This window comes from Pteropus vampyrus, unplaced genomic scaffold, assembly GCF_000151845.1.
Source record: "Pteropus vampyrus isolate Shadow unplaced genomic scaffold, Pvam_2.0 Scaffold153, whole genome shotgun sequence".
Taxonomy (NCBI): domain Eukaryota; kingdom Metazoa; phylum Chordata; class Mammalia; order Chiroptera; family Pteropodidae; genus Pteropus; species Pteropus vampyrus.
The window spans coordinates 197,565-216,300 of NW_011888934.1; positions in this window are offsets into that span (position 1 = coordinate 197,565).

Here is an 18,736-nt window from a genome sequence, read left to right on the forward strand (position 1 = left end):
CCTAGGAATTATTGAAATAACCTTCCTGCTTGAAACTACCTCCCCAAGGAAATAAGGAAGGTATGTACAAAAACAATGATTATCAAAAGATGTATAGGAACCTCATGACTGGGACCACAGCAACCAGAGTTCATTGAACAAAAGCAAAGAAGTTTCATCCTCCCCCTTGGACCTTTGCTGACGTCCTGATGTCTGTGGTCATCAAGCACATCTTGACCTCAAATCCCCCTCGTTTCCTTCTCCTCTTGACATAAAAGAAGCCTGAATCTTGTACTTTCTTTAGGACTCTAGTCTACTATCTTCTTGGCTTGCTGGCTTTCCAAATAAAATCACTTTTCTTGCCCCAACTGCTTGTCACTCGACTTATTGGCTGTCATGTGGCAAGTAGTTTGAACTTCACTCAATTATAGAATGAGTATGCTAAAAGAATAAAGACAAAGTACTGAGCCTATTTGAGAAATATGAGTTTAGACTTGTGGGTCTACTATACATGTTGTATGTTGCTAACTACAATGTGATAAGATAGCCATTCTTCAGGTGCATGTGTGGCCAGTGCTGGACCTGAGTTGGTTTCTAGATTTCCTCCAAATGACTTTAAAATGGTTCTTCCCAATCAAGGGTTTGTGTGTTTACTCAGCACTGGAAGCTGAAGCACTTTGATGGTTGTCTGTTAATGGTATCAGTTTCCTAATTCACCACCTCAGATTATAATACAGCCGAGCATCTCATACTTTAATGTGCATCACAATCACTTGGAGGGCTTGCCATAAATCTTGGCAAGGTGAACTGTATTTCTTAGTCATTTCTCATTTTGCTTTCAGCTCATCCTGGAGGCTAGTTGGAAATTCTCACAGAGAGTGCTGATTATTTGAGCTTCTCCACCATGCAGTCCCTCTGTCCTTCTGAAAGCACATCTCCCAGCAGCTGAAGTAAGTCATTTTTTTCCTTAGGGAACCAAATTCAAACACTACCTTCTCTCTCAGCCTGTAATTAAATCTGGTGGGTAGGTCAGCAATGCCACTGGGTCAGGAACGAGAAGAAAAAGGAAGTGGAAGAAATGGCATTTGTTTTTTGGCTGGCCCTGGTACTTCTCTGAGAAGGAGGCTCTGGCGGCCATACAGTGGAGTCCCTGTGCCCAGAATACTCATGCTTGCTCAGAGGCTGCCAACTGGCTTTGAAATGGTTCTTCCCAATCAAGGGCTTATGTGTTCACCCAGCACTGCAGGCTGAAGCACTTTGCTGGTGGTCTGTTAATGGTGTCAGATTCCTAATTCGCCACCTCAGATTATAATACAGCAGAGCGCCTCATATTTTAATGTGCATCACAATCACTTAGAGAGCTTGTTAAACAAAGATTCCTGGACTCCTGCCCAAAGATTCTGCTTTAGTGGGGATTGAGAATTTGCAATTCTAACAAGCTGCCAGGTGATGCAGATGCTGCCTGTCTATAGCTACAAAAGGCTTAAGAGGGGGAGAAATTAGTTGAGATCAAGTTTCTAGAGATAATGAAAACAAGGTGTCTTAGTGGGGATGTCTAGGAGCTCTGTGGTCTCTTGGACATGTAAAATCTTCTCCATAATTTGCCTTTAAACTGTAGTTGAGAGCATTGTTTATTTCAACACTCGAGTAACTAAGGAAAATCTCTATCCCTTTTCTAATTACATAGCATGAAATGCACAAATTGTAATTGTACAGTTTCATGAATTTTGACAAATGCACACACCCATGTAATCCATATCCTTATAAGATCTAGATCATTTCCATTATCTCAGAAAGTTTCTTGGTACCCCTTCCCAGTTAATCTCCTCTTGAACCTCCCCTCCAGGAAACCACTATACAATTTTAATTTTGTTAACCAAAAGTTAGTTTCTTGTTCTAAAACTTTATATAAGTGGGAAAATGTATAAATTCTTTTGTGTCTTCTGTAGCATAATGTTTTTGAGATTCGTGATGCTATCACATGTTTAACAGTTGTTCCATTTAATGACTGAGTAGTATGCATATACTACAGCTTGTTTATCAATTTTCTTATTGATGAATATTTTGGTTGATTCTAATTTGGGGATATTTGAGTAAATCTGATATGAATATTCTTGTCCAAGTCTTTTGGTAGATCAGAGGGTAGGTATATTTAATGTTTTCCAAAGTGGTTGCATCATTTTACACACATGGGAGAGCTTCCATTTCTAATATTTCATGCTGTCAGGTTTTAAAATTTCAACCATTCTAGAGGATAGGTAGTGGTATCCCAGTGTAATTTTAATTTATATTTCTTGATAACTAGTGATATTGAGCATTTTTTCATGCATTCATGGTCATTCATATATCTTCCTTTTTGTTCAAATTTTTTGCCCACTTTAAACATTTTGGACTGTTTGGCTCTTTATTATTAAGTAGTAAGACCTTTGCATATTATGATTATAAATCTTTTGTTAGACATATGTAATATGATGTGACTATTTCTGCAAATGTGTGCCTTTTCATTTTCTTCATGAAATATCCTTTGATAAGCAGTTTATAATTTTGATAGTCTATTTAATTTTTTATAGTGAGTATTTTCTGTGTCTTTTGTAAGAACTCTTTGGGTCATGAAGATATCCTCTGTGTTCTCTCTTTCCATAAAATTTATAGTTTTAGCTTATTTGATATTTCTCAAATGAATTTTGGTGTTCAGTGCAAAGCGTGTAACTTTTAAGTGATTCTCTTTCATCTTAGCTGCCAAGGATATCATCTAATTTTAAAGTTAATCATGGATATTATGTTAATTTTTATGGTTACCACATTTACATTCTTTTCACTTTCCCTACTGCTTATTTTCTATTTTGTTCTTTTATTGTATATGACTTTTATTTAAGAGGGGGAGTATTTATTAGATCCAATAACTAAAAACAAGTAGGATTTTCTTATTTATCCTGGTAGGTAATTAGACTTAAATTTGGCTACTTCAAATTTTATTCTGTTGTAGAATAGGAAGAGCAGGTGGAACTCCAGGCAAAGGCATTAGAGGTAATGTTTGGATAATACCCACTCGACTGAATGAGGAACATTGGATTTTATGAGATTCGGATTAATGTCTCCTGCAGTGAGTACAGGGTCCAAATGCAGTTCTGCTACATGACAAAGAATTTTCCTGATTCTGTCTTCTCTGTGTTTGGTTTTGGTCCAAATGCCTAGAATTCCACCTCACTATGCCACTAGCAGATTTTCCATCTGTTCTGTTTAGTCAGGAAGATAAAGGATATGTTTCGTCTCACTGTCCCTTATCTCAATGTTTATACACCTGTGTTTAAATTATAGTATGAGGAAGAATGAGAATATGAGTCAGATGCCCTGGCAATATATTTCCTCCTAACAAAAGAGAGATGTGTGCTGGCCTACCTTACTTCCACCAGCCCTGCTGTACTACCAAATATCAAACTCTATCACACAGAGTCCTGAATTTATATATTCATTTATGTACAATTACTTTCAGTGTATCAGTACAATTTCTCACAGGCTTCAACATAATTAAGGCAGACTATTTGCCAAATACCAATCCTAACAGCTTTATTTCCTACTCAGCCTATCTCTTTCCCAAGAAAAATGTAGTAAAATGAAATCGATTAGAAACTATGTTGTTAGAAAGATAATCTTAAATCTATAATTTATAAGAAATAAAAACATGTCTTTTGCAAAAAATTGGTACTTCATTAGCAATGCATTTTTTGTCATATGCATTAAAGTCTCTTGTGGCATACTATTATGTCTGGACATTTTTAAGTCACTGACTTTGATAACTTATTGATTGTCATCATCTTGGTGGAAACCTTTTTATTATGTGTGGACTTTCATTTCTCCTCTGCCTTTTATTTCTCTAAACATTATTACTCATATACATTGAACTTAAGAAAAAAAAAAGTCCTAGAAAAGGTCCACTAATTCTTAAGAAATAAATTTGGCACTAGTTCTTGGAGAATAAGAAAACATGATAAGAAAGAGTGACCTTGAATAGGATTCAACATCTACAATCCGGAACTATTGATCTGCTGCCTTTCCTGAGCAATTTACCCTAAAGTGGGACAGAGAAAACTCATGGTTGAAAGAGGCAGGAAATAGAGGGATTTCAATTCCAGAAGCTGAAGCTTCCTTGGAACTCATTAACAATTATGATAGAAATAAGAAATAAGCACAAAATACAAGACAGTTGTGTTCAAAATTTAGTGCAGCTTTCTGTCACTAACTTACTTTACTACCTTGAAAAGGGAAGAGGACTACGAAGTGCTATATGTCTACTGTTTATCAGGCATTCGAATACATAATTTTAATTAAATCCTCCAGGACATTCTTATAGAAATGATAATAAGTATTATTATCCCCATTCCACAAAGGGAAACACCAAAGTTCAGAAAATTTAAGTAACTTGTTCAAGTTTACATAGTTACGAAGAGCTCAAGCCTGGCTATATCTGACTCCAAAACTCGTGCCCTTGTTCAAAACCATACTGGCTCATTGAGCTTCAGTTTTCCCATCTGTAAAGGGAAGGAGTGCCACCAGATGCCTTCTGATGTCTTTTTGTCTGCTGCACTCTCATTTTACACGCATGGCCCTAGGGGATAGAAGTAATAGAAATAAACAAGGTGTCTTATCTTGTGATGCAATTTTCTTTCTAACTTAATGTCATCTTTCTAAATAATAGAAGGGATGAAATATTCAGGTCTAAAATTATAAAAAGATACTGAAATAGAGCAAAAGCTTAAACCACTGCTACACAACAGCCAATAAGACGAGTGACAAGCAGTTGGGGCAAGAAAAGTGATTTTATTTAGAAAGCCAGCAAGCCAAGAAGATGATAGACTAGATTCCTAAAGAAAGTACAGGATTCAGGCTTCTCATGTCAAGAGGAGAAGGAAACCAGAGGGGTTTGAGGTCAGGATGTGATTGATGACCACAGACATCAGGACGTCAGCAAAGGTCCAAGGGGGAGGATGAAACTTCTTTGCTTTTGTTCGATGAACTCTGGTTGCTGTGGTCCCAGTCATGAGGTTCCTATACATCTTTTGATAATCATTGTTTTTGTACATACCTTCCTTATTTCCTTGGGGAGGTAGTTTCAAGCAGGAAGGTTATTTCAATAATTCCTAGGTTACAGGTTAGATTCCTTCAACTATTAGCATATTTATGTGCAGAACTAAGCAGAAGTTGCTAAGTGACAGTTATGGGAATTGGGCAGGCTCAAGAAAGGTGGAGTCAGCAAGACTGATTATTTTATTCTATTACAATGCTACTTCAGATTTAGAACCAAAACAGCAATACGAATGCTAAGTATTTATTCTCTCTACACTTTGCAAATAAAGTCCTTAAAAATAAAATAAAAATTACACAGTGTAACAACAAGCACATCAGTTGTTAAAATTAGTAGATAAAAAGCTTACTCATCATGAAGTTTCAAATCTGACACACTTCTTTTAACTGACAAACAATGAAGCTTTTAAAAATGGTTTTCTTATTTTATTCTGCTGGTTTTAGTATAGTGCTTTTGTACTTTGATTGAAAGTGTTAGACTTGCCCGAGTATTTCCCACACAATTACTGGGTGGGAAAATGGAACCAAAGGCAGAATGAATGAACAAGGTAGAACACTCATTTCCAATGAAGGGTAACCAAGAGCAGCAACATTCCAGGCAAATGGGTAGTTTTCTTTCTACACTGACATGTGTTTCTAAAGAGAATGTTGAACATAAATTAACTGAACCTGAACTTGGGAGACAACCACCCTTTTGGAAAATCCTTACATAGACATTTACTAAATATCATAATGATTCTTATTGTTATTTACATTTCTAATATATGAGAGACTAATGTGACAATTATAGAGCTTTCCACAAATTCGATCAAGAAGGGGAATTATAGACTTTATATTTGTAAATAAAAAAACTTTTTATCAACCTCTGTGTTTAGCTTTCAAAGGAGTTTTGTTTTCTCTTTTATTTCTAGTAGTGTCTTGGCTTTTTAAGTTAAGTTGCTTGTGCCTAAACCAATAAAAGTCTTACAATGAGTTATTGTTATTGTTTTGTAAAAGGTGGCATTTTTCTTTTTTTCCTTTTTTTTATTATTTTGTGAATTTATATCTATTAAGTTTGGCCCAATCAAGAGATCTAACAGAAAACTGTTGTAGCGTGTGCTACCAGCTTCAAGCTTTACATATTCCTGTATAAGTGTTCACGTACATTTCGTCATGTCCACAGAATGTGTTTCAGAGTAACTCCTAATAACTCCTACCTACCTTGTGGAGTAAAATAAAACTTAAGAGCATTGTTTTATTATATTTGAAACAGAGCAAAACAAAATAGCACATGTTTGGGTATTTTATTCAAAAATGTTGGAAATCTAACTTGAAACATCAAACTGTGAAAAAGAAATATTTTCTTTTCTTTGCTCTGAGTAGGCTAAAGATCGTACGTTGTCATTAGCATTTAAATAGATATTTAAGCAGATATTTGGTTTACATCTTAAAAACATTCAAATGATACAGCTAATTCCTATTCATAGTCAAAGATAGTACTCCATTGCAAAGGATAAAAGCTTAATGTGTTAAATTCTCCTGTCCCACAGCCTGCCAAACCATCAACTGAAGACCAGACTTGCCTATACCCGCAGAAAGTGAGAAGATTCCGCAAGGCTGTACAGGGAAGCTGAATATTTCTGTTCTGGTTGGATACGGAGACAGAGGGACAGGTCAGGCATAACTTTCTTGTCTTTCTTATCCTTTCACCCGGGATGAGGGCTTTTTACCTCAGACCAAAACTTAGGAGCAAAGCTCTGAGTAGACTGAGTCCTGAGAAGCATGTGCGAGGTAGAGAAAGCAGCCTTTTTCTCAGCCAGTGTGAGAAACTTAGCAAAGTACTATATAACACCTGAAGCGCTATTAAATAAATATTTTTTTGCACTTTCAGTTTCTCTAACTGCCTCAAGTTAACTGAGCTTCCATAGAAAAGGTAAAGTAAAATGAGCTGCAGAGGGTATAAATTTGAGTCTCAATACCCTTGAATATTGTAAGGATATGCATAAAGGAGTAATAATTATGACTTATTCTGTCTTTCACACCCACTTACTTAGTCAGTTGTGCTTAAACCTTCATCAACTTGGAACACAGTTATTGTAAATATCATAGCTAAATATACTAAACACACTAAATGAAACATGAAGCGGTGCGTGATTTTTATCAAAAGGGCAAGGTGTTACTCACCTTTTCCTTTCTCTTAAGTAAATGACCTGAATGCTATGCTGCACCTACCCTAAGTTTAAATCCAAAATATGTCGTCTTACTTATCCATCTTCTCTATCGAGTCATCCTAGTATATTCTTTGGATGAATCTGTGATTTTTTTTTTTTTCCAAAATGAGTCAGAGCAAATTTGGGGGTATTGAATCTTTGTGATACCAGTAAAAATGTTGGATTGTTTTTTAAAAAATCATCTGGGTCTGTAATATAAGTGAAACAACTGGTGTTGTCTGGCAATTTTCTTTATCAACAGTATTTGAAGACTTATTTGAGTTTGAAAAAAATAATTCATACTTAAGGAAGACGTTTTCTCCTAATTGCTTGAAAGATTTTCAGGTTTCTGATTTTCCAAGCAATATAGTGTTTATAATAAATCCCTTACAAGTCTAGCACAGAAGAAAATTTTCTTAAATAGAAGCATTTTTTTCTAATATTTTTATTCTAATGATAATAGTTTCCATGGTTTCTTTGCAGCATTCTAGAGTGGAATATGAGTGGCATAAGGCAAAGTTGTGATTGTTGAGGGTAAGAGGACATTGCAGAGGAGTGTGTTGGCGTTGATGTTGGTTTTATTTCCAGATTCTCAGCCCTGTAGAAGGACTGTGTGTAAATGTGCTCATGGAGTGTTAGATTTCATTATTTATTTATTTTGTTTTCTTTCTCTTAAAATGAGGATAGATGCCATTGGAAAAAGAGAAATCAACCACTTTTTAATATAACCAGGAGTTAATAGAACAGTATAAAATCTATATTTCATATGGCTCTGAGGTTAAAGCTAAAAGCGATTTCTACCCTACGATTGTGTTAAAATGTTTGTATGAAGTCTTAATTGAAAATTATTAATTTGATCATGATCATTTGTAGCAATTTTTATACTTTTATAATTATTTAAAAGTCCAATCATTTTAAATATATAGGGAAATTATGCCTCTCCTCTCTTTTTCTGTGATTCTTGCAAGAAAAGTATAAAAACTGAAAAATAAAATTAAAGGAAACTTCTTGTATATCTTCTAATTATAAGCTTTAGGAGATATGATGTTGCTGGAATAGAGCATACATAAATAATTTGTTTCTTTTCTGGGTTAGAAGAATTAAACATTTACATTACTAGGGTGAAGAGTGGTCTGAATTAACTCTCCTAAAAGACCATTTCAGTGCGAACTTCAATACTGAGTCAAACTTCAAAATTTTAATAACTGAATAATATCATGGTTACACAACATTTTAAAAACATTTGTTTTATGTGTTTTATGTATACATATATTTGAAATATATGCTGCTGTTTTTCTTATTCAAATGATTTCTAATCTTATCTTTCTGAATTTTTCTAAATTTTATAAGAATGTGAAAAAGAACCATTTTATTTTATCTGGTAAATACAAAGTTACATTCTATAGTGGTACGGGGGACTGGAGAAGATTTCTTTATAACCAGTGCAACTTGCTCTGTGAGGCTTTTGAACTTTCCTATAGATGTTAGTTTGATAGGCACGAAAAGCCACAGGGCATCCTTACTCTCCTGGGTCCTGGATATCTGAAGTTCTGTCCCAGGAATTCTGGCAGGATCCAGGTGGTAGTATGCTCCTTTGGACAGTTACCATTTTCATTTCTGGGAAACCAGTGTGAGGCAAAGAATTCTCCATGAAGCACTCTGCTGCTGGGAAACTGACTCTAGCCATGAAAGCAATGGTCTCCAAACTTTCTGTTTGTGCACTCCTTAATGGAATTTGAAAATCAATACAACCCTGGCCGAACTTTAAGATGACATCTAAAATGTGTACAAAATATAAATAATTACAAATTGTGTAATTTCCAAATTATTTTAAATATTAATCTTTTAAAATAAAATTGTTACATAATTTTAAAATGTATCCTATGGAATATAAATACCAAAGTAATTTGATCCCCTGTCATCATCCATCTAAAAAATAGTAGTTCGTAAATAAGTTCTTATTTAACAATTGGAAATTTAAAATCTTTGTTTTTATTTATTTATTTTTAATTAATTTATTTTTTTTATTGTGGTGACATTGGTTAACGAAATCCAGTAAGTTTCAGGTATACAATTGAGCAGTAAGGCATATATATATACATATTGCATTGTGTCTTTATTTTTTTAACTCATTTTTTCCATTTCCCTTCCTCACCAGGTTTTATACTAATTTCATATACTTTTATTCATATAGCATAACATAATTTTATTCTTGGAAGTCTTTTATTAATGACCTTAGTTTTTATATACTCCTTTGCAGCAAATATATAAACCAAACTTTACTTTTTAAATTTCCAAAAGATTCTAAATGTTAAAAAATATTTTTCCTAGGTGATATCACAATTATTATTGGTTAACAGCTGGGCAAAATAAATTGTATAATTAAATTATGTTTAATATGAATATATTACAATAATGATAAACATTAAAAGTAATAAAAAGCAATGTTTAAAAAATACTTCTTTTTGATGTATATCTCTTAGTGAAATGGATCAGGCAAGGTTTTTCCCCGTGGATCTGTATATCGATATTACTTTCTATTAGAATGAGTTCAGGGTTAGATATTAATTTTATTCTTGTTTGCTATTTCAATTGAGGTTAGTGCTAAAAAATCCTATTCGTGGATGAGGATGGAAGGATTTATATTATAGTTATGACACTTAATTCTTGGAACTTTAAACAACTTTATGCCCAAATTTATATATTGGTTGATTATACAAAATTAAGTTTATAGATTTAGCAACTGAAAATTTGTTTAGTCTTTATTCATTTTTGTGGGAAGCAAAGAATTAGAGATTATCTGTGATCTGTTACCCAGACATGAAATTCTTTCACTCCTCTATGCTTACACCAGCATGGTACGGTATTTTCAAGTATCTATGTATTTGGCGTCACTGCTGAAGTACCTTCACTCAGGGTAATACAGTAGATAAAAAATGTGATTTTCTTCTGTAAGGTGGCAAAAGGGCAATTATAAGTAGAGATGTCTTAACCATAGACTCTTTCTTAGGTAAGAATTCACAGGAAAGGTATGATTCTGAAAAAATCCTTAGCACCATCCGTGTCCTTGGAAAGTCTTTGTAAACTTTTATATGAGTACTCTTGTTTGAGGACCACTGTCCTGAAGCATCTGTGGTCTGTTGGTGGTTATTAAAGGACAAATAAATAGGAAGATGTGCTGTTTTCATAGCTTTGCTACTGATGGTTTTTCTATAATATTTTAGTTAGTGATTCTTACAGTCCTGTCTTAAGGTAACTAACACCATAAGTTGATGTAGTATAGTAAGAAATGCCTGGACTTGAATATCCAAAAGCATGGTTTCAGCAATTAGCTTTGTTCATCTAGGAAACTGGCTCTGTGCCTCTAGGAGACATCTCTTTAATTCTCTGGGCCTCGGCTTTCTTATTTGAATGCTGGACCAGAACTGTATTTCCCAAAAGCTGAATGACATGATTTTAGGTGGTACATTTATACACTTTCCCTATTTGTTGTGTATTTCTTTGATTGTTTATCAGGAAAGTATAATCAGCATACTACAGCTATGATTCTTGAATATAGTTTTTTTAAAATGCATCTTTAAAAAAATAGTTGTTTTTTTTTTTTTTTAAGCACATCTATTTAAAAATAATTAAATAACTAGGTATGTAAAAATCCATGAACATGGTATGGGAACTAATGAAGTTTTAGAAACATAAAGTAGTTACAATTGCTATGGTTCCACCAAATTCTGGTGTTGTATGATTTCATGAAAAAGATTTGGAAGTAAGGAAAAGGAAGGGAGGAAACAAGGAAGAAAGAGAAGGGAGAGAAGAACTTTAAGAAGGATATATTTTTAGGTAGGCTCATAAAGTACCACAGTTATAGATGGCAAATATTAACCCACATAAGTAACTCCAAAAGACAAGTTCAAGCATATTATTCAGCAAAGCATTCACAGATAGATGTTTTAAAGGCAGAATACCAATTATGCAAGTCAGGCTTTCTCAACTGGCTGGGCATGAGCTAAAAATCTTCACTATGCCTACACAGCCAAGCGATGTGGAAATTTGATGTAATTACCCAGGCAAGGCAGGCAAATAAAACTTACCACAAAACTCAATGTACTGAACCATCTTTACTGATCAAATTACTCAAGTAATCTATGAACCTCCTTGTCACATTGCCTATGTTGCCATAGCCAATTCTAATGCTGGAATTTTAATTAAGACAGCTTACTGAGAATAAATGCCCTCCAAATAAGTGTGGGTTTTTTCAGATTAGTGAAGAAATTCAACTTAAAAAGTTAATCATTACTCAGAGATAAAGAATAGATTGAATAACTTGGTATTAACGTGAGCAATTTTCTAAGGCTTGTAAATCTTCAGTGTGATACATCCAGCTAGTGATTTTAAGACATTTTTAGCTTCATTATTTTTCCTGTTGTTGTGGTTAATTTTCCTGAAAAATTTTAAGTAAGATATTAAGAGTAAAATCTACTTTTGTTCTTCTTCTTCCTATGTCCTAATTATTCTTTAAGAATCAATAAAGTGAAAATTGTTTGGCCAAATAAAAACCTACACACACACACACACACACACACACACACACACACACGTACACACAGGTACACATAAACACCGCCAAACAGAATTTATTTTAACAGTGCCATAGTTATACATATTAGTATGTAAAAAATGAACCTCAGTTATGCCTTAAGCTAATTCCTTTCATTTCTTCTCCCATAGTGTTTCTTGGATCTCAAGTGCCTTTTATCAAAAATAATCATAGTAACCTTATATTTGTGGCTTTACAAAGCACTTTCTCACCCATTTTCTCTATTTAATACGGCAACCATATGTGATAAGGATATCTAAAGGAGAACTGGTCAATTTCTCTGAACATTTCCTTTTGCTAGAAAATTTCAGCATATTAAGAAAACAGTACTAATAATAGCTGCCATTTATCAAATACATTATTACTAGAGTGTCTTATGTGTAAAAATCTTTATTATTCCTTACAACATGGTAAAGAGACATTATTTTATTCCATAGATTAGTAAGCAATGCTCTGAGGTTAATTAACATGCACAGGGATATACAAATAGAATTGGCAGAGTTAGGATTTGAACCTAAATTGATCTTTTTCTGAAGCCAGAAGGACTTTCTTCTATGCTACACCACTCCCTTGTTACTAATGGTTCCCACTTAAAGTCTGTTGAATGAAATCTAATACGATTCATATATGCTCTTTCCAGATGGGCTTTGAGAGCAGATGTCAGTTGAAATCCCTTAGGTTGTTAGGATCAAGTAGAAAAGGTTGGAAATTTTCCAATTGACTATGAGTAATAATGAGGCCATCTGGGTAATATATAAACCCATTTACACCAATTCTTCTCCAAATCTCCCAGAGCATTTTTATCTAGCAGAACAGGCCAGAAAAGGCTATCTGGCTGCCTGAAAGACAAGGTGGGTCAAGAGGAGCTTTGCTCTAACATAGGCAGGTCATTCTACCACCAGTACAGTCCCGGAAGGATCGGGTTTTAATAAGTGTCTGTCTTGGGACCATCTCAACATGGATTGAGCCATACCACCATAGTAGACTTCAGTTCCCCTAAACATTCTAGCATGGGGAAAGCTGGCAATGTGAGCATTCAATGGCAAAATATCTGTGGATAATGCTCCCTAAACACATGCAGGTTGTCATACTCATTATTAATGGGAGGAATCATATACTATAGACATTCTGAGTACTGGTCTGTTAAATCTACATGCAAATTGCCAAGTACTATGTCAAAAGTTAACAGTAGCAAGCCCATGATCAGAAAATGGAAAAAGGCATGGGCTCATTGCTAAGAGGGAGTTAGATAATGCTAATAAATCATATTTGGGAAGCACTTTCTCTATTTGTTTCATCTGATCTCTAATATCCCTTTGCAGCAGAGTATGATGTGTTTTATTCTTCCCTTTTTCCAAGTTAGGAAACAGGTTCTGGGAAAAACTAAAATGTATTGAATGCTAATGTGTCTCAGGCTCTGTTTTTAGAACATGGCTCGTATTATCTTGTTTAATCCTTGCAAAAAGCTTAAGAAGAAAATTTCATTGTTACTCTATTTATTACATGAAGAAATAGAAGGTTAAAGAAGTAAATCACTACTAGTCATGTGGCTGGTAGGTGTTAGCACAGACCAATCTGAGTCCAAATTCCTTTAGCACCATGCTACATTTATTTGATAAGATTTTAAGGGATTTGCCCAGAGTTCCTAATCTCAAACCTATTTCTATTCATTCCAAAGCCCTTTATTTTTCCATAACCACATTCTCCTTAGTATTGAATCTGGTAGTGGATTTTATTAATGAAAGTATGGATTCTTCCTTTCTAAGAATCTCTAAAGTGCAGTTAGTTACCCTAATAAAGGCATATCCACCAGGAACAAATCTTTTCTGAGCACCCTTTTTCTGCCCCACACTGTAATAAATACTGCTGAGCTCATTGATATCTTCTGGAGTTTCCAGCAGCAACATGTTTCTCTAAAACCAATGAAAATGGGTACTCATACCTTTTCAGGTTACGTGTTTACTGTTAAAAGGAGTAGGAAAAGACAATGATTCCATTTCCCTTTGTGCTCTCTTAGGAGCAGAGTTAGAAACCCAGTTTCTTGTCTATGAATTATACACTTTGTAGGTCAGGCAAATTGGTGGTCACCTTCAGGTCCCAACCTGCAGAACAACCCACCTCAGGAAGCCTCGTCATACAGGGAGGCGAGTGTGCCAGGCTCCACAGACCTGGGCTTGCTGGTGGAAGGCCTCTCCAGCCAAGAACGGCACAGCCGGCAAGGGGTGGTGGGAGGTAGGAAGCAAGCTCAGGGCTGGCAAGTGTGCAGAGTGAGTCACCCCTTTGATGTGGAGTGGTTATTCCAAACACAGCAAAGGTGAGCAAGCGTTTCCTTTCTCTGACTACCCTGACAACTACGACAACAGTTCCTTCATGTAGGAAACTGAGTCACGGGACAGGAAGGCTTCAGGGTTGCAGGAGAGGAAATTGTTAGTCTATATTGCAATTATAAGTTTTGCTAAAATGAATTTGGTCTCAGCCTGGTAAGACTTCAGTCTGCCTCATGTAAATAAGTTAGTTCTCTCCTCATTTCTAAAATCTTTCCCCACCGTTCCCCATTCTTAGTGTGGATGCCAATTGAGAGGTATCCACATACAGCAGGACCATTCAGCAGAATTAACTATTTAAAGGAATCAATTAATTTTAGTAAAAAGGCAACTCTAGCACATTTGTGTGATTGTCTTACTTATAGAATGAAAATGCCACAAAGAAAAGATCGTTAAACCCATTGATGGCTCCAGGAATGTCTGGTTCTTTCATTAGAACAGAAGATTCAAATCCTGGGTCACATTGGAGCCATCTGGCCCAGTCTGAATGGATCTAGTTTGACTGTAGAAAGCAGAAGAAAAGCACTGCCTTTGCTACTGGTTTCAACTTTGGGCCAGATCATCTGTTGTTATCTTTGCACACCTCCTGCTGCCTTCTGCACTCTCCCTGGAAGCTGGAAGACTACATTTCCTTGACCAGTGGAGTGAGAGACACTCACATGAGATTTGGGAGGTGAAAGAGAAGTCACCATTATTGCTCTTGTAGTAGCAAGAGGCACAGTATCTCTGGCAGAAAGCAGACCTGAAGTTTTGCCGGTAACTTTTGAGAGCCCTCTTGCTAATCACCCACTTTGGCACTGTAGGCAGCCAAGATACTAGATGGAGCTTCCTTGCACTTCCATCTAGAAATTCATCCTTTTCAAGGTTTTTGTATTTTCATTGTATACTATTTCTTGTGGCAATGAACTACAAAATTTACTGCCCAGTTATAAAGTATATTTCATTTATTAGCTTCTATTAAAAATATTTCAAGGAATGAATGGTTGTTGTATGCAACAAATCATGCCTGCGACATATTGTAAAACCTAAAGGTAGTTATTGGTCTGTATAAGAAATGTATCCCGTATCTGCCTTATGTCTATCATGATGAAGGTTCTCTCCTCTTATATGGCTGAATAAACTGTATGGACTGCTAAAAAAAAAAAAAAATTCGAAGGCATCTCTGGTATATTTTTATTTAAATATATATTTATCTACCCTATGCCCTTCATCCTATCTTGGATATTGATTTTATTTAGATTTAAGAGTTCCGATTGTTTAGTCTTTCCTTAGATCAGAGAATATAAACAAACACACACAACCTGAATTTTATTTTTTTAATTTAGTAAGCCCTTTCTGAACTTTCTCTGAGCAAAAAGTAGAAGAAAAGAAATATAAAAATGAGCTGAGTTCTTAACAATAGTATCCAAAATTTTGAATCATTTAGGTCAGAGTGAAGAGGCAAGATAAGACTTGGAGAGAAAATGTCATCTTTGTGAATTAACTTCCTTTGTTCACAAAGATTAGGCTTACTCTTTGTTCTCTCGTGTCTCTTTATCTTTGTTTTATTTTCATTTCCCAACCAGCAAAGAAACTGCTTACTTTTAGACACTACTTACTTGAAGTTCGACACTGTGGGTAAGGTGACTTATTCTGAATAGCTTAAACTCTAAACTTTGTCATTGTTGGGTATGCATCTAATCAAAATGGAGTGAATAAAATATGAGATTAATAAGCTTGACATTGTTGGATATGCTTTTGCATGTGAAGCACACTATAACTGACAGAATTGTTCTGTGAGATTGCGAATGACAACGTTTGATGACTTTCTCAGAAAATAAGAGTTTAAATGTTCACTGCCCAAACGTCATCATGTGTCCTTTTTTGTGTGTGTTGTGCCATATGAGATTTTCAGTATAAATTAGAAGTCACCAGTGGGAATCCCAGGCCACAGACCAAAGATGGCCTATAGATTCATATGTTCGTTATTAATTAATTCATTCAAAAACCATGTATCAAGTTCCTACTATGTGCCAGACTCTGTTGTAGGCACTAGGAATACAGTCATGAGCAAAATAAACCAAAATGTCTGCCTTCAAGAAGCTTGCATTCTACTGTAGGAAGAGACAGAAAAAAAAAGTCAAAGAAATAAATACATATATGTTAGATGGTAATAAATTGTTTTTAGTAAAATCAAGCGGGAAAAATACATAGGGAATGTGGGGACAGGGTGTAATTTCAAATAGGGTGACCAGGGAAAGTCTCACTGAGAAAGGGACATTTAAAACAATACCTGAAGGAAGTGGAGGGTGAGTTATGTGACTTCTTAAGGAAAGGACCATTCAGGTGAGGAAAGTGCTGGTGTAAAGGCTGTGAGACAGAAGAAGGCATTGCCCATTCAAGGAACAGCTGGACAGAATGAGTCAGTGAGTGAGTGATAGAGTGAATGGAGAGCTGTAGGAAGGTCAGAGAGGTGATGAGGACATGCTGGTAGTCGTGGTGAAGACTCGATATAGATGTGTTCTATTAGTCAGTCCATTGGTTTAAAAAATTAATTAGCTGCTAACATTTAAAAAGTATGATATTTTATGTAAGAATGTTGACTTTAATTCCTTTAGAAAAAATATAATATTTGGCAACACTAGATGTATATTATCACATTGTGACCACAATACTGAGCAGTAGCTGCCCCCTTGATGTGATTCCAGGGCTCCCCACTGACCCTATTTTCTCATAATTGGCCTGCTCCTTTAAGATCTGAAGGGGTTTTTGTTTGGTCTCCTATAAATGAAGGGGTGATTTGGGAGTTAATTTAGTAAAGTACATAGAATGCCCTTGGAGCTGCCTTGGTCTCTTCCTAGCCAAAGTCTGAATGGAATGACCCTGGGCCTTAGGGGTTCCTGTTGTGGCTGAGAGTCCAAGTGGCTCTTTAAATGGCCACAAGCCACATGTATTTTTGTGCAACAAGAATGACTATCTCAGCACAGCTGCCAACTGTACACTCAGGAAGACATGTAATAGTGGATCACCATGTTATAAACAATTGTTCCGATTTTACTTTGGGCATGCAGAGTTGTCTTTTGGTATGAGATGGGTTTTTTATTGTTTGATTTTGTACCCAAATTTAGTTTTTTTTTTTGTAAGATAACATTGAAGAATAGAGTTTAGTGGTATATCCATGTGCATGTGCATGGTGGAAGTGAGTAGGGAAAAAGAGAAGGAAGGGTGTTGTTCATTATCAAATCAAAATAAAGGATGCTCGCTCTTTAAATTTGTATTATGCTTACCCTCTGCTAATTACCAATACCCAAGAACTGATCTGGACCTTTTGAGAAAACTACAAGGCTTAAAAATGATCAAATGGCCTCTATATGGGCAGTTTTCTCTTCATTATAAAATATATTTACCCATGGGCTGATGACTCAGAAGCTATTATATTTTTATCTTCCTAATTCTACTAGCCAAATTTAGGGTTGAGTCAACCAAATGCTTCCAAAATGAGTTACAGAATATACACTGACTCATGAGAGATGCCATTATATACAGCAGACTTGTTCTGGGGCAGTACCAACTTGTGCCTGGGACATTTAGGTATTTAGTGTTTTATTTTAATTAAAAGACTATGAGTAAAAATGATTTTTATAGCTAACCTGCACTTTAATAAGTCTGCATTAAGGAATAGTCATTTAAATGACAGTTTAGAAAGTTCAAGTTAAATGCTTCAGAGTAAATCTAACCGCAAAATATTTTAAGGTAAAAGATAACAGAAGCAACCCTAAAGTTCTGGCTTTTTGACATCTCCTCTTGAGCAAGAAAAATGTTTACAAGAGCAAGAACTTCCTTCTAAAGTAGGTCTAATGGGGGTTCATGGCTTGCTTAGGAATTGTGGTTTCTCTAGTTTAGCAAGTATACGGAAATATCCTCCACACAGTGAAACACTGAAAGAACAGAATCTCATTGGGTAGGGAAAGAAGTAAAGGTAACTGCAGCTCTGGCTACGGTGAAGGTAAAGCAGAGAACTAAACATTTTGTGACTTTAGACACTGTAAATTGTTGATGTGAAAAATGCAGGACACAATTGTCAACATTCAATGTTCACTATGTTGATGTCCTAGGATTTCATGAAAAGGAAACTCCAAAACAGAAATTTGGGGGCTGGAAGTTTATTGGAGGTGTCCTGGGGAATAACACTCATGAAAGAGTGAAGGAAACAGAACTGGGAAGAGGGAGGAGCTGAGCTGCCATTCAGTAGGAATAAAGGTCTGGGGAGCACCGTGTTAAGATGACTTTCAGAATTGTCCTAAATTGAGGGAAGCAGTCCGCTTGGCCAAAGGCATTCTGTAGAAGGGACTCATCTGTGAGGTTTCATAAGCCAACGCAGCAACAAATGTCTTGGTCATTTAATATGATGAATTTCCTTGGTCGTTCATGTTTCTTAGAACATTATTGATTATTATCATTTATTTATTTATTTTTGCATTCAAAGAAAATTCTGGTCAAAAAGCTTACTTAGTCATAGCTATAACATGTTTATCTTGTACTTGCTTGAAGTTTTATTAAACTTCATCTCACACCAGGATTTTCATGGA